Here is a 14556-nt window from a genome sequence, read left to right as displayed (position 1 = left end):
TATAATCCCTTTCACTATTTCTTATATTCCCCTTATGAATGAAATGCAATATAACTCAGCCATTAGAAACAACGAATACCCACCATTTGCTTCTAGTGGATGGAACTGGAGGGTATTTTGCTGAGTGAAGTAAGTCAATTGGAGAAGGACCCATGAGACCATGACTTGAGCCAAAATCACCAGTCAGATGCTAAAACAGCTGAGCCACTCAGGCACCTCAATAATAGAGTTTTGCTGAAAAAAACCTTAAAATATGTGGCAATCACTTGCTATAGTCAGGAAGTCAGTGCCACAACACACATACACACACACATACAAACACACACAAGCACAGATTCTGTAAGCTTGGAAGCTGGTAAGCTTCTTTATACCATGGTAAAAATGTTTTGTAAAACTGTCACCTGACCTAACTTGGAAGGGACATCACTTTCCTATAGAACCTGTATCATGAGGGAAAAAGCACTTGGAAAGAGCCAGAAGGTACATGTATATTGACTGCACCTTGACATTTTTTAATAAGACACTGTAAGAGAGATGTAAACTGACACACTATTTAAAGGCAGCTCCTTTAAGGAAGATTCGCAATGCCTGAAGCTATATTAATTAGTAATCATTAGCTTGGAGCCTTGTAGAGTTGGAAAAGCCAGCTACTACTAACCAAAGAACAGGAAATAAGACTGTAGGCCTCTTTCAAGCTTCCTCCATTAAACCCATGTAGGTCCTCTACACAAGAAAATGGGAGCCAGCCTAGTGGCAGACATAAGATTAAGTGTATTATGTTCTCTCTCAAGCCTATTGTTTCTGATGATGTCAAGCTAGCCATCCAATGCTGTGATTTTTATCCACAAAATGGTATCAATTCTGTGCATTTCATGCTGTCTCCACTGCCCCACCCATGTTATCATCATCGCTTGCCAGGAATATTAAGACAGCCTTAAAATCAGATTTTCTGCTCCACACTTGTCATTCAGTGCTTGGCATCACAGCTATAGTGATATTAAATACAGTAAATTTAATCATGGTACATCTGTTTAAAAGACCACAGCTCTTCAAATATATTAGAAAAAAGACCAAAACCTCAGATGGTCTATGAGGCCCTACAAAGTCTAACACCCAGCTACTACCTCTCCAAACATTTTTAAAATAAACTTATTTTAGAATAGTTTTATATTTACAGAAAGATTGCAAATACAGAGTTCTCATATATCCCCAAGCTATTTCCTCTATTAATATTAATATTATACATTTGTTATGACTGATGAACTAATACCATTATTATTAACTAAAGCACATATATTTAGAGTTATTTTTTTAAAGAGTTTATTTATTTGAGAGAGAGAGAGCATGAGCTGGATGGGGACTGCAGAGGGAGAGGGAGAAAAGACTTCTTGCTGAGCCGAGAACCTGATGTGGAGCTCAATTCCAGGACCATGAGATCATGACCTAAGCTAAAGACAGACTGTTTAACTGACTGAGCCACCCAGGCACTCTAGAGTTCCTTAATTTTTACTTGATATCTTTGTTCTTGGTTCCAGGAGCTTATCTAGGATATCACACTACTTTTAGTCATCTTGTCTCCATAAGACGTTTTGTCAGATTTTTCAATTTTTCATGTTTCTGATTATCTTGACAGTTTTGAGGTATACAGTCAGGTATTGTATAGAACACCTGTAGAAATTTGGGTTTGTCTGTTATTTTTCTCATGATTAGTATGGGGTTATGGGTTTTGGAGAGAATGACCGTGGAGGTAATGTGCCGTTTCCATCATATAATACCAAGGATACGTACTGGCAGTGTGACTTAACGTTGTTGATGTTCACCTGTCATGTGGTCCTAGCCTTACTTTGTTCCATTTCTCATTTCATTCTCAAAATTCTAGCCACACTGGCCATCTGTAAGTGCCATGGACACTTCAAAAATATGTCTCTCTCTCTCTGGAACATTCATTTGTCACTTTCACTCTCCACTTTCATATGATGAGCATCTGCTCATATTTCAGATCTATGCTCAAGGCACTTTCTCAGCAAATATTTCTCACAACTCCCAGTTTTCAAGTCAGGCTTAGAGGGTTTTTGTCTTACATTTCTTTAGAATCGAATCATATTGTTTTTCGTTGGTGCACTTACTTACTACTAAACTATAAACTCCATGTGAGAAAGGACTATGTTTTATGTTTGCTTTATACCCAATTTATAAAGTATCCCTGCTAGTTAATGTAGTGCATGGCACAGAGTGGATCCTCAAGAAACAGTTGTCGAATAAAATACAAATGAACTAAAGTAACACTTTCTTAAATATTTGAATTGAACTAATAACAGTAGAAATATTATAAGACCCCTGTCAACATGTATAGCAGGCCCTTATAGTGTATTACATCATAGTTCCTTGGCCTCACTGCTTTTAATGAAGTTTTGGTGAAAGTTCAATGCAAAGGTCCTTGCTGGACCATGGTAAGCCATATCTGGAACTGATACTGGGAGGGCAGTATACAACCCAGAGACAGTGGACTTGAAGTAGATTGAGTTAACATCTCTCTCACTTCAGTTTCCTGGCTTAATATCCCAAATAAACTACTTGTCCCCAATTCTTTATCTCAAGGCTTCTTTTCAGGGGAACTATGACAACATCCATGTGTTCATGCCATCTGAGAAATCAAAACAGAAGGCAATCTGGGAGTATCTATTAAAACATTACATATACATATCCTTTGACCCAGCATTCTCAATCTTAGGAATCCACCTATCAAAAATAAGAGTGTGAGTGTGTAGGATATATGTGTAAGAGTTCTTGTTGTAAAATTATTTAAAATCACAAAACCTGGAAATAATCTGATAGTACAACAAAAGAGAATGTTTGATACAATTATATATACCCATGATACTGAATGTCACATAGCTATTTAAATACAATAAGTTAGATCTGAATTTATTGATCAGGAAAGATGTTACAATTAAGTGAAAAAAATTATCAGGAGATGTGTAAAAGTTTATCCCATATTTTTAAAAGGAAGATAAATTGTCCTACATATATGTGTGTGTGTATGCTTCTGTAAGCAGGTAAAAATAGGGGAGCATAAATATATGGAGTTTATACCAGATATCTCAGAAAGACAGGGATATAAGGGGGAGAGCAATTTTCCCCCTTTTTACATCTTTTTAAAATTTACACAAATTATATGTACTATTTTGTGTAATAAAGGAATATTTTTAAAAGTGGAGACAAAATTTAAAAACAGCAAATCAAGACATATAAACGTAGTAATTTATAGAATAAATAAAAATTACTCAAATATCTCCTGTCTTTTTTTTTTAAGATTTTATTTATTTGAGAGAGACAGAGTGAGCACAAGCAGGGGGAGCGGCAGGCAAAGGGAGAAGAAGAAGCAGGATCCCCTCTGAGCAGGAAGCCTGTCGCAGTGCCCTAACCCAGGACCCTGGGATCATGACCTTAGCTGAAGACAGACTGCTTAAATGACTGAGCCACCCAGGTGCCCCTCAAATATCTCATTTCTAAGAATGGAATTAAAAAGAATCTGGTAGATATTCCATATGTGTTGAACAGAAATCAGGAATAAATATTCTTTCTTCAAATGCTAGAGTAGAAAATTATCAATAATGAGTATTGAGGTTTTATATTTATTAAAGTATATCAGTTTAGCTTCTCAAGTGAAATGAAATAGGGAAAGATTCAAATGATAGCAATAATAATTAGATTTGAAAAACTATACTTATTAGGAAGAGATCTTCAAACCTAAAGATATTCAAGTCTTCATATGAATAAAAATAAAGGTATTTAAATGAAGAAACAAACAAATGAACAGGAAAAGAGTTTATGTTATCTATACTGAAAATTTTTGAGATTGGTAGTAGACAGCATTTTGTGACTTGCCCTTTGAAAAAGCAACACTGGCATCAACATAGTTGGCATCTACAGCAGTGGCACCACATGCCACCTGGGGCCATATTCTTTCAGTCTTGTCCCCTGGCCATGCTTTGCTTTTCATTTCACACCTACACTTGGCCCTTCTTGACTATTGCCCTATTGTTTCCTAGACTTCCAGATGTAGAACCCTGCCCTTCATGTGTAACTTCAAAGTGCAGAGGAATTGACACCCTGTGGTCAGTTGTTTACTTATTTTTACAAAAAAAAAAAAACACACTGAAATTATAAAACAGAAACTAAAATTGTTATCTATATGGGTTGGAATTGGGAGAAACATAGTAAGACATATAAGAATAGAAGAAACAAATCCATGGATATTATTTTATATATAGACTTCTAAGCCATGTAAATTTTACACAATCAAAACATACATTTAAATAAAAACCCCAGAATTGGAAGCAACATATGCATTCATATACTCAAATGAATAACCTAATCATGAATAAAAATATTATTCCAAGTGACTTTTGAGTACAATATTTTGCCTATAGCTACTGAGTGGGATACGGTCTAAAAAAACAAAAATGAAAAAACAGCCATGCACAGAGAAATCTTTAACTTGATTTATATATATATATATTATATATATGTTGGTATATACCAATATGTTGGTATTATATATATTGGTATTATATGCATATAATATGCATATAATATGCAAACTATGATATTGGTATTGTAATTTAGAAACTATTTTATGATTATACAAAAAAGTAAATAGTGTTAATGCCATTGATACCAACACCTTCTGCATAAATATTGTAAATGTATATCATGTGTATAATAATCCAAAAGTTAAGAAACATTATAATATTAAAATAGAAATGGAAATATTAATTGGAATTCAACACGTGCCACTCACACATACACACACTAGCTATTCCAATGAAAAGTTATGGAATTAACAATGTTCCTATAGCAATGAGCGTAATAGTCCAGATCTTGATCTGGGGCTCCCTGAAACAATGATTGGCTTTAGATCTAGAACAAGGAAAGTACAAGGTGAACCTAAGACATTTTATTATGCAAGAAGGCAAGCAAATGTTCAAATGCTAATGGAACTTTGATTAGATAGGTTTGAAAGCAAAATGATTCTTTAAGAAAAGGTATTTGGGGAAATATGAAAAGATATGACTATTAATTGGATATTATTGTTAATTTGCTAATGACATTGTACAAATGGAGAATGCCTTACTTTTTAGAAATATGTGTTGAAATATTCAGAGACAGAATATTATAATGTATGGAGCTTATTTTCAAATGATTCAGAAAGTATATATCATATATATACATATACAGGCAAAACAAACATGGCAAAAATAATTACAGTTATCGAAGATGAATGATAGGTACAAGGATCATTGTACTAGTCTTCCAACTTTCCAGTATGTTTACAGTTTATATATATAAAAGATGGAAAAAATTATGTCCATGTACATCTAATAGAGCAAGGAACAGGAACTGCAGCTGACATTCCCCACAAGGTCCATTTTAGTGCTCTGATTCTATAGTAACAGAAAAGGAGATTTTGAGTAGTGGTTATAGAGAATAAAAGAAAAATGGAGGGATTAAAAAACAGCTTCCTATAAGCCAATATCATAACAGCTTGCTCATTAGATTAGTGTGATTACTTCTTTATTAGGCCTTATTTGAGCTGTCATCTGGTATCAATTAGGTCAGTTATAGTGTGTCAGGTCTACCGGAGGGAAATGGAGCAAGGTCCATCATGGCGTGAAGATGGTGTAATTAAAGCAATGGAAATAATGGCTACTCTTCATTTAACCCTCATCCAATCAACCAAGCCCATATTGGCCTTCCACTCATGTTGAATGCTAAAGATGTGGAAGGAGGAAAAGATACTGCCAAAATAGAGTTTTTAAAATCTCATTTCAATCATCAAATCAAATCAAATCATTAGTGAGGTGGTGAGTTACAACTAAAATATGAATTATCAGTGTAGAGACTAAAAAAGAGGGCATAATTCATTTATAAGTAAGTTCCTTAATAACTCAGTTATATATATATGTATATTTGTTATACATCATGTACACATACATACACATACACACACCATCTTCCCAAAAGAGAAAGAAGAATAAAGATGAGTCTGTGCATCTTTTACTAGAAATGCAAAATTTTTGCATAGGTAGTCTAGAATTAAAGGAAGAGCATTTTAAGCAGACATAAATTGAACACATATTGCCCTTGAGCCTTGGAGAATCTAAGCAAAATCTTGAGACCAAAGTATGGTTGTATTGAAAATCTTTTCAAAGTAATTTCAAATCAGGTTGAATTTATTCAGTTTCAGCTCATATATAAAGGTAACAGAGAAAGCATGAAAGATTCAGAAATCCAATTTAGTCTAAGCATTAAAATATTAGCAGCAGGAGTAAGATTGGGATAATTATTCCAAAAAACTGAACTATGGTGAAATTCTATATATCTGTATCTATCTATATCTATATCTATATCTATATCTATATCTATATCTATATCCACACCCCTGATAGATAATAAGGCGTTTGGGACAATAGTTATGCATGACATACATGAGATACCAATTTTAATAAAACTTGGCCTAAAAAAAAAAAAAATTGGCCTTATGAATATTTAAATTAGGCTTAATTATTACTCCAATCTACAAAATCATTCGTTCATGACTCAGAAAGCTTTCCAGGACTTCACAATTTTATGTATAGAAATTCAGCCGTATAGGTAGTTATCATACACCATATTGTCTAAGTAGTTTCTTCAATGAAAAAGCTGATAAGAACTTGTCATTTCTTTTTCTTTCATAAAAATAGAATACAAAAATAGGGAATATGGAGGTAAGGAGCACACAGTGTTTATTTGTGTGTCACTGGTAATCTGGATTACAAATTAATGGATGTCTGAGTGAAGATGCATGACATTGATCTGTTCTCTGACCCTAATATTGCCATGCATGACTCTTTGACCTGTCTTTGACAAGTCATTTCATCTTTCTGGGCCTCAGTTTTGTCATTTATGAAATGAGGAGAGCATATATTACCAGATAATACTTAAATTACTACTCAGCTTTAAATTCTGTATCTTTTATGACTTAGTTATCTCTTTCTAAAGTTATTCACCTTTATCATGAAGGAATCAGGCAAATGCAAAGAAAGCAAAAGTGATATCAGATTCTTGGAAATAGTCCTTCTTCCTCTCCTACTTTTTCTTAATTCCTTTTCTTTTTTAATATTTGGGCATTATTCCTCATTTAACTGATAAAATCACCTAAACTGTAGGATGTTATGGTAATTATAATATCCTATCAAATTTCCTAGCTTGTCACAGAATTTGCAGGTCTTATTTCCCATACTAATTGCCTAAATCTCTTAGTATCAATAGATTTTAGCCAATGGCATCCTTGTACTAATAACATTCTAAATTTGTTCTAGCTTAAATATTATTATGCTGTAATAAAGCTATTCCTTATCACAATTCTGTGCTTATGGATTTCCTTTGATGATCCTAAAGTTGTAATAAAATATTGTTTAAGTCTTCAAACCTTAAAAAGCTATAAGCATTAGACACAAGATAAAAGATTGTATCTAGTTTAGTTTTAAACCTTGATTCTTTGTTTATACAATACTTTCCCTGTTTATCCTGCCAACTCATAGTAGAAGATGGCTTTAACCCTATGCTTTTAGGAAAAAAAAAAAAAGACTATCAACAATATTACCGCCTCAAGTCCAATTTTATGGCAAAGACATCATGCTATCCAATCTCTGGCACTCTTCATAGCTTTTGATCCAGAGTTTGACAGGCAGTAGCTTTCCTTTGCTTTCCAAGTGAGCCTGGGGAGGCCAGTTCACCAGGGCTCCCTGCAGTTCTACCAGAACATGGACAAGTTGATCTGCATCCCAATGCCTGCCATCGGGGCTATATGAAAATGCAGCCTCACTAATAGAAGCACAATATGCGAGATGCCAGTGCATCTCTGTGATTTACAATATGTCTAATGTGCAAGCCCAATGAAGAGGTTTGTTGTCTACCATAAAACCAGATGGATGTAAGCAGTGATTAGAAGCAATTAACTCTGTTCAGCACTAAATAACTTTCCATCATTAATGTACATTTTTCCACCTCATTAGAGGTACGGAGGAGAGCAAGAGGTAAGGAGTACTCAATTTGAATTTCAGATATGCATATGTTTAGAGGAAAAAAACTCACAAATTTGCAAGGAAAACAGAATACATTTTAAGAGAGCCTTATTTTGAAGCCATTTTGTTCCATCAATACTGGCATGGGCATATTCTCAATTTCACCAGCCATCCACCAAGACTTAAGTGAATAGGAAACTTATGAAGTTAAGAGCTGGTAAGAAATGCAAGAAGGTATCAAAAACTGAATAAATAGGGAAGCCTGGGTGGTTCAGGGGTTGAGCATCTGCCTTCGGCTTGGGGCATGATCCTGGAGTACTGGCATCAACTCCCACACCGGGCTCCTTGAATGGAGCCTGCTTCTCCCTGTGCCTGTGTCTCTGCCTCTCTCTCTCTCTGTCTCTCTCTCTCTCTGTGTGTCTCTCATGAATAAATAAATAAAATCTTAAAAAAAAAACAAAACACCTAAGTAATAATGGAAGCAAATTTTCTTGTTTTGCTTCCAATTAATAACAGTAAGTTTTCAATGTTTGGTAACGTCATTTCAGAGGATAAAGCTAGAAATATGTATTTTCTAAGATACATTTAAAGAACTTCAGCCTGAGGCACCAAAACGTCCCTGAATCCTTCTATACAGACATCAAGAATGTACAATGCCATTTCAGTTATTTGATGAATCTACTAAGTAGAAGTTTTGCTGATTGATATTATTAATTAAAAAGGTAAATTATATCCTCCCCCCCCAAAAAAAAAGACTTTCAAAATTCACTGACTTCTTAAAGTGATATAGGAAAAATTCTAGGTCACATGCTTACGATGTAAAATTAAATGAATAAGGGTGATACACTATGATCTCAAATATATCAAATATTTAGGAAAAATATTGGAAATAAGTAAACTAAAACAGTGATTTTATAAAATATTTTATTTATTTATTCATGAGAGACACACAGAGAGAGGAGGAGACATAAGCAGGGGGAGAAGCAGGCTCCCTGCAGTGAGCCTGATGCAGGACTTTATCCCAGGACCCTGGGATCATGACCTAAGCTTGAAGGCAGACACTCAACCACTGAGCCACCCAGGCATCCCTAAACTAAAATGGTATTAATGAATATTCTAGATAATAGGTTTCTGGATGATTCTTTCCCTTTATTATTCTGATTTATGTTCCCCAACTTTTCTGTAATGTACAATTATTTTTTCATTTATCTCTTACTTTGCTCACCAGAGGACTGGACATAGCTTAAAAAGTGATAATAATTGAGTTAATAGGTGTTCTGCGTGTATAAATATATATAAAAATAGTAAAGCAGAGCAGTTAAGAACATGTGATTCATGTATATTTCCCTTTGATAACTATGAGTGGATAATATTTATTGTTTATCGAAGTCTGCGATTTTTCTTAAAACATATTTTTTTAATGATACTAATAGATAAGGTGTGTAATACTTGCCCTTTGCTAGGTGTTGTTCTAATTTATATGTATGGACTCATTTAACGCTTACTCAATAATCCTAAGAATCAAGGACTGCTATTATAAAAAATCCTACCATGGTTAATTTAAAGCTACCAATGATTTATCAATCAGATTGCAAAATTCCTGACCACATAACAATCAGCTCACAAAAACAAGTACAAGCTCGCTCCAGCACATCATTATTTATTAAGGGCCTAACTGCATGTTTTGCAAAACTGGGCATGCCATGAATAAATAGAAACATCAACAGTTCTGTTTCTAGAATGATGCCATCAATATGTATGTTGTGGGGGACACTGTTGTCAATAGCCACCCCTATTTTCTCCCATTTCTCTCTCCTAAAAGAACTTGATTATGCATGTTGTCCACTCCTTCTCCTACTCTAGAGAGGACATTCTGATGCATCCACATAAAGAAGAGCTTGGCCTTCACCTAATACTATTATTGGTCAAAAAATGGGCACATACTTACTCTGACCTGAACAGACTAAAGAGAAGAATATAGACTCCATACTTTGAGAAGTGCATTTCTAATGTTCCTATTGTTTGTGAACAGAGAAACATGTAATGACTTGTCTGACTGCCAAAGCAAGTCCTTTTGAAACCAGGAGTGGAAACAGATTTAGGATGAAGCTGAGGCTGAGAGAGGCAAAGAAAAACAAGACACCAGGAGTCTTTGATAATACCTCTGAGCCACTCATTTACACTAAATCTCTTGTGAAACTATCAACACCATCATTGTCTAAGCAGGCAGAGCTGGAGCTTTCTTTTACTTGGAAGCCAAAAGCATCTTAACTGATATAGGCTTTAACTCAGAGACAATACAATAAACTGTCTGATACACCTAGTTAGTAGCTCTAGCCAGGCTTACCTATCTGCATATAAATCCTTAAAGCTGGCTACAAAATTTACATTTTCTGGTTTGGGTACCTAAGTGTCTTGTGAAAAGAGCACTAAATGAGATAGAGGTGGATGAAATATTATTATCTTCCTTCTCATAATCAAGGAGAGGCACCTACAGAAGGACGAATGTGAATGGTGGGAAGTTAATTCTTGCCTAAGGAATACTGCCTCTGAAGATAGCAATTGGAACTGGGTGGAGTTAGTTACTGCAAGCATATCAAAAACAAGTGCAAAAGTGAGGGACAAAAGTTATGCACTGACTCTTACCTAATTTAAAACCAACATGACATAGAAAATAAATAGCTGGATTTTGTTTAGAAAGATAAACAGCTAAATGACCCCTTCTCCCACATGTAAGCTAGAAAATATTCAACTATGTTGAAAACATACAAATAAATCAGAGTTTAGCTATGTTTTCACTTTATGAAGTTCTGGCACATAAAATAAAGCCATATAAAATCCAATCCTAAATCTTGCTTTCCTTACCATAGTACACATAGAATGGGATAGATTATGCCCACGAAACTTCAAATATTGACTTTAGGAAAAAGGGTTTTTGCAAATCTGAATTTATAAATACTTTCAAAATGAAAGTCAGGCCAAATTGTATGCCCAAATCTTAGATTAGCACTGATCATTCATACCCTAAAGAAAGCTAACTCTTGCTACAAATCACATCTACCAGTCAATTTTACTATCTACACTTCTGACCGATACCTACTTGCCTGCCTGTGAATATTTTCAGCATAGACTGAATATCTGAACTCCATAGCTCTTACTTTACTCATACTCCTATCTGTCCCAAAATACAGTGGACTCTTGAATAACCTGGGTTTGAACTGTGTGGGTTGATTTACATGTGGATTTTTTTTTTACAGTATGGAATACATATAACATACAGATTATGTCTTAATAGACTACTTTATGTTATCAGCAAAGCTTCTGGTCAACAGTAGGTTATTAGTAATTAAATTCTTGAAGAGTCAAAAATTATACACAGATTTTCAACTCTGTGAGGGGTTACCACCCCTAAATCCTGTGTTGTTCAAGGCTCAACCATACAGTTATCTCCCTGTGCTTTTGGTAGTTTCTGAAATTAATTTGTTAGCTTGATAGCTCCACCTAATACCTCTGTAACTGTGATAATAACTAACCAGGATACTTTTTTTAATACCCTGGAATCAATGTATAAGTGAGTGAGTGTCTGGTTTATGTGTAGAGTATAATAAAGAATGATGAAAATAGTATGCAATATGGTCCCTGTCACAAAACATTTACAACTTAATTGTGAAGATAAGATTACGATTTTTGGACAAAATCAAACATTACAAGGCCCTATACAAATGATAATATTGAGAAAGACAGAAATTTCTTATCTATTGAGATTTAGCCTGTAATCATTTACCTCTTATAACCCAGGAAACAAGCACAAAAAAGCTTTTATCATGTGGTACATTCCAAGGCCTTTATAAAAAGGGAAGCCTTAAGCCCCCACCTGGAGATTATTTCCTATTTTTACAATAACTTAACAAACTAAGCTACATAATTGAGGCAGACAAATGATTTAAAAGTTACAAAATAGATCTTGAGAGAAATAATGGTCCAGAGCAAAACGAAGAAAAAGAAAACCTTTAATAATAGGGCAATAATCCTACATATCTCAATGGCCCCTAAGAGCACTATGTTTTAATTATTGTTCTTAATGATGACTCTGAATCATCAAGAAAGAATGAAATTAGAATAATCTGCTTAAGATGGCAAGGAGGCATATAAAATTAGCTTTGAAACTGTTTCATTTGAAATAGTGAAGTTGTAGTGTTTATGACAGGGGATCTGCTATCCAGAATTTCTAATGCTCCTAGTGTACAGAGGCTTCACCATACACTTTTGTTCTAGAAAATTCCAGGGAGACACCTGGCATTGGCAGTCTTTTTAAGCTTTTGAGAATAGCTCTCATGAGAGAGAGAGAGAGAGAAAAAAAAAAAGTTGACATTTCTTTCTAGACTATTTTCCAAGATGAAGTGTTTATAAACTCATGGCTTTGGGGCAGTTTACCAAGTAGTGAAAAGAAGATGGTAAAGTCTAGACCCTTTAAAATGGAGGGCATTCTAAGGAATTTTACCTTGCTGCTTCTGTTTTTCTGCAAAGTGAGCCATTCAGGCATTGCATCTTCTGAAATTTCCTCGCCTCTTTCAGGGAAGCATATTGGGGCAGAGCTTGCCAGCTGTCTGCTCCCTTTGCCTTCTGCTGCCATTATCTTGAGGTACCGCCCTACCTTCTGGCCCTCCAGCTTGTGGGGGGTGGGGAACAGGGAGGAGAACAGAACTCTTCCTGCCTCTGACATGCGTAACACAATGAAAAGAGCAGAAGGATAGATATCTATACATATATTTGTCTCTCTGTACATACAGACATACATAGACTGATAATGTGAGTGTGCACATGTAGATGCTTGTGAATCCCCATGCCCGGTGCCAGAATATCTCTATATGTATATATACACAGTATATATTCCATATGCTCTTTCTTTCTGCAGCACGCATATGCAGCTGGGAATAACTACTGTGAAAAAAAATTACATGCTTACCACAGACAAATTATCGAGTAGAATTAAGAATATATGGAATTTAGCTATTATAAATTCTTCTCATCTGCTGCTTGCCTTTATTAAAACATGCCCATACACCTTAAGAAAATATATAGATTTCATATTTCATGAATATAAAAAGATCTTTTTTTTCCCCTAAATCTCATATTTTATACTGCTCAGCCAGCATCACTGAACTGGTTCTGGTCTGACAGCTAATGTAGTCAGAAGGCTTAAAGAAGCCAAATCAACACTTAATGCTTATAGGATGGTTGTGTAGGTGCTGGAATGCACAAAAAAGCACAGCATGGTATGAGTAGATAAACAAATGAGAAGATTCAATAAGAGAAAATTATATGTAATGACTACTACATGCACATCACTACACAAAAGCCCTGGCCCCTACTGTGTCCTTTACTCCTCGGCATGCCCCTGTGTGCTTGGTACCACATTACTCTTGCCATTTTACAGATGAGGAGAGACAGGCTTAGAGAGGTTCAACAACTGACCCCAGGAGCCAGGATCTGGCCAGACATATCTGTCTCCAGCCTGTCATCACCCTTTTTTTTTTCTTTTTTTAAATTTATTTATTCTAGAAAGAGAGAGAGAGAGCATAGGCATGAGTGGGAGGAAGGACAGAAGGGGAGAGAGAGGGAGAGAGAATCTGGAGCAGACTCTGCACTGAACAGGGAGGGGAGCCCAATGCAGGGCTGGAGGTGGCTTGATCTCAAGACCTAAGATCATGACCCTGAGACCATGAACTGAGCTGAAACCAAGAGTAAGTCTCTTAACCATCTAAGCAACCCAGGCATCCCTCCATATAGCCTGTCTTGTTAACTACCACTTGAGGCTGCCTCTTGCTCAAGGTAAATTAAAACAGCTCACAAATATTAAAGCATGTATTACCCATATAGGAATAGAAAAGCTTATGATGCTAGTCTGGGTGATGGAAGCTAAACTCTTTTTAGATTCTTTTTGTATCATTCCTTTATCGTAAGCAGTTAATACATTTCATGACGCACTGTCTGACCAATCAATGTAATCTAAACTGCATTATTGCAGCACCAGTTACATTAAGTCTGATATAAAATTTTAACTTCATTTTAAAAATAATTCCTATAATTCCAATGCAAATTTAAATGAGAATTAAAATGGCAAAAATACCTGTATTTTTCCTAGTGATATATTAACGTTAACTGAAACTTATGGGGATATAGGGATAATAATGGTTTATTGGCTCAGAAAGACAACATTAAGCCAAATTCCTTCCCAATGTTTATGTTGCCCTCCTAAGGGATTTAGATTGGTTATTCAATGGATGGGTCAACTATTTTTGGCTGCTCCAATATACTGAATATGCCTTTAGTGGGCTGAAAATACAGATGATGAAGCATGTGTAGGCCAAGTGACAAATGGCAGCTATTCCAACCATATCTCAATAAAGACTTCTTGTTTAGGAATTTATAAATAAAAGTAATAATTAAGATCTATCACCCACTTCAAAAGCTTCAATTATTCTTC

The 14556-nt window shown here is 35.1% G+C and overlaps 1 long non-coding RNA gene across 3 annotated transcripts in view; it reads right to left on the bottom strand.

Annotated features, from left to right (window-relative positions):
* LOC144304161 (uncharacterized) overlaps positions 1–14556 on the bottom strand; it is a 97620-nt gene that overhangs the window by 5429 nt on the left and 77635 nt on the right. For 2 of the 3 annotated variants that reach the window (XR_013371117.1, XR_013371119.1), the window contains exon 4: positions 84–234. The exons of the other annotated variant lie outside the window; for it this stretch is intronic. This is a non-coding gene — a long non-coding RNA (uncharacterized LOC144304161). The remainder of the gene's footprint in view (positions 1–83; positions 235–14556) is intronic. 3 annotated transcript variants of the gene reach the window in all.

This window comes from Canis aureus, chromosome 33 (assembly GCF_053574225.1).
Source record: "Canis aureus isolate CA01 chromosome 33, VMU_Caureus_v.1.0, whole genome shotgun sequence".
Classification (NCBI taxonomy): Eukaryota; Metazoa; Chordata; class Mammalia; order Carnivora; family Canidae; genus Canis; species Canis aureus.
This window is presented reverse-complemented; position numbering and strand designations above follow the sequence as displayed.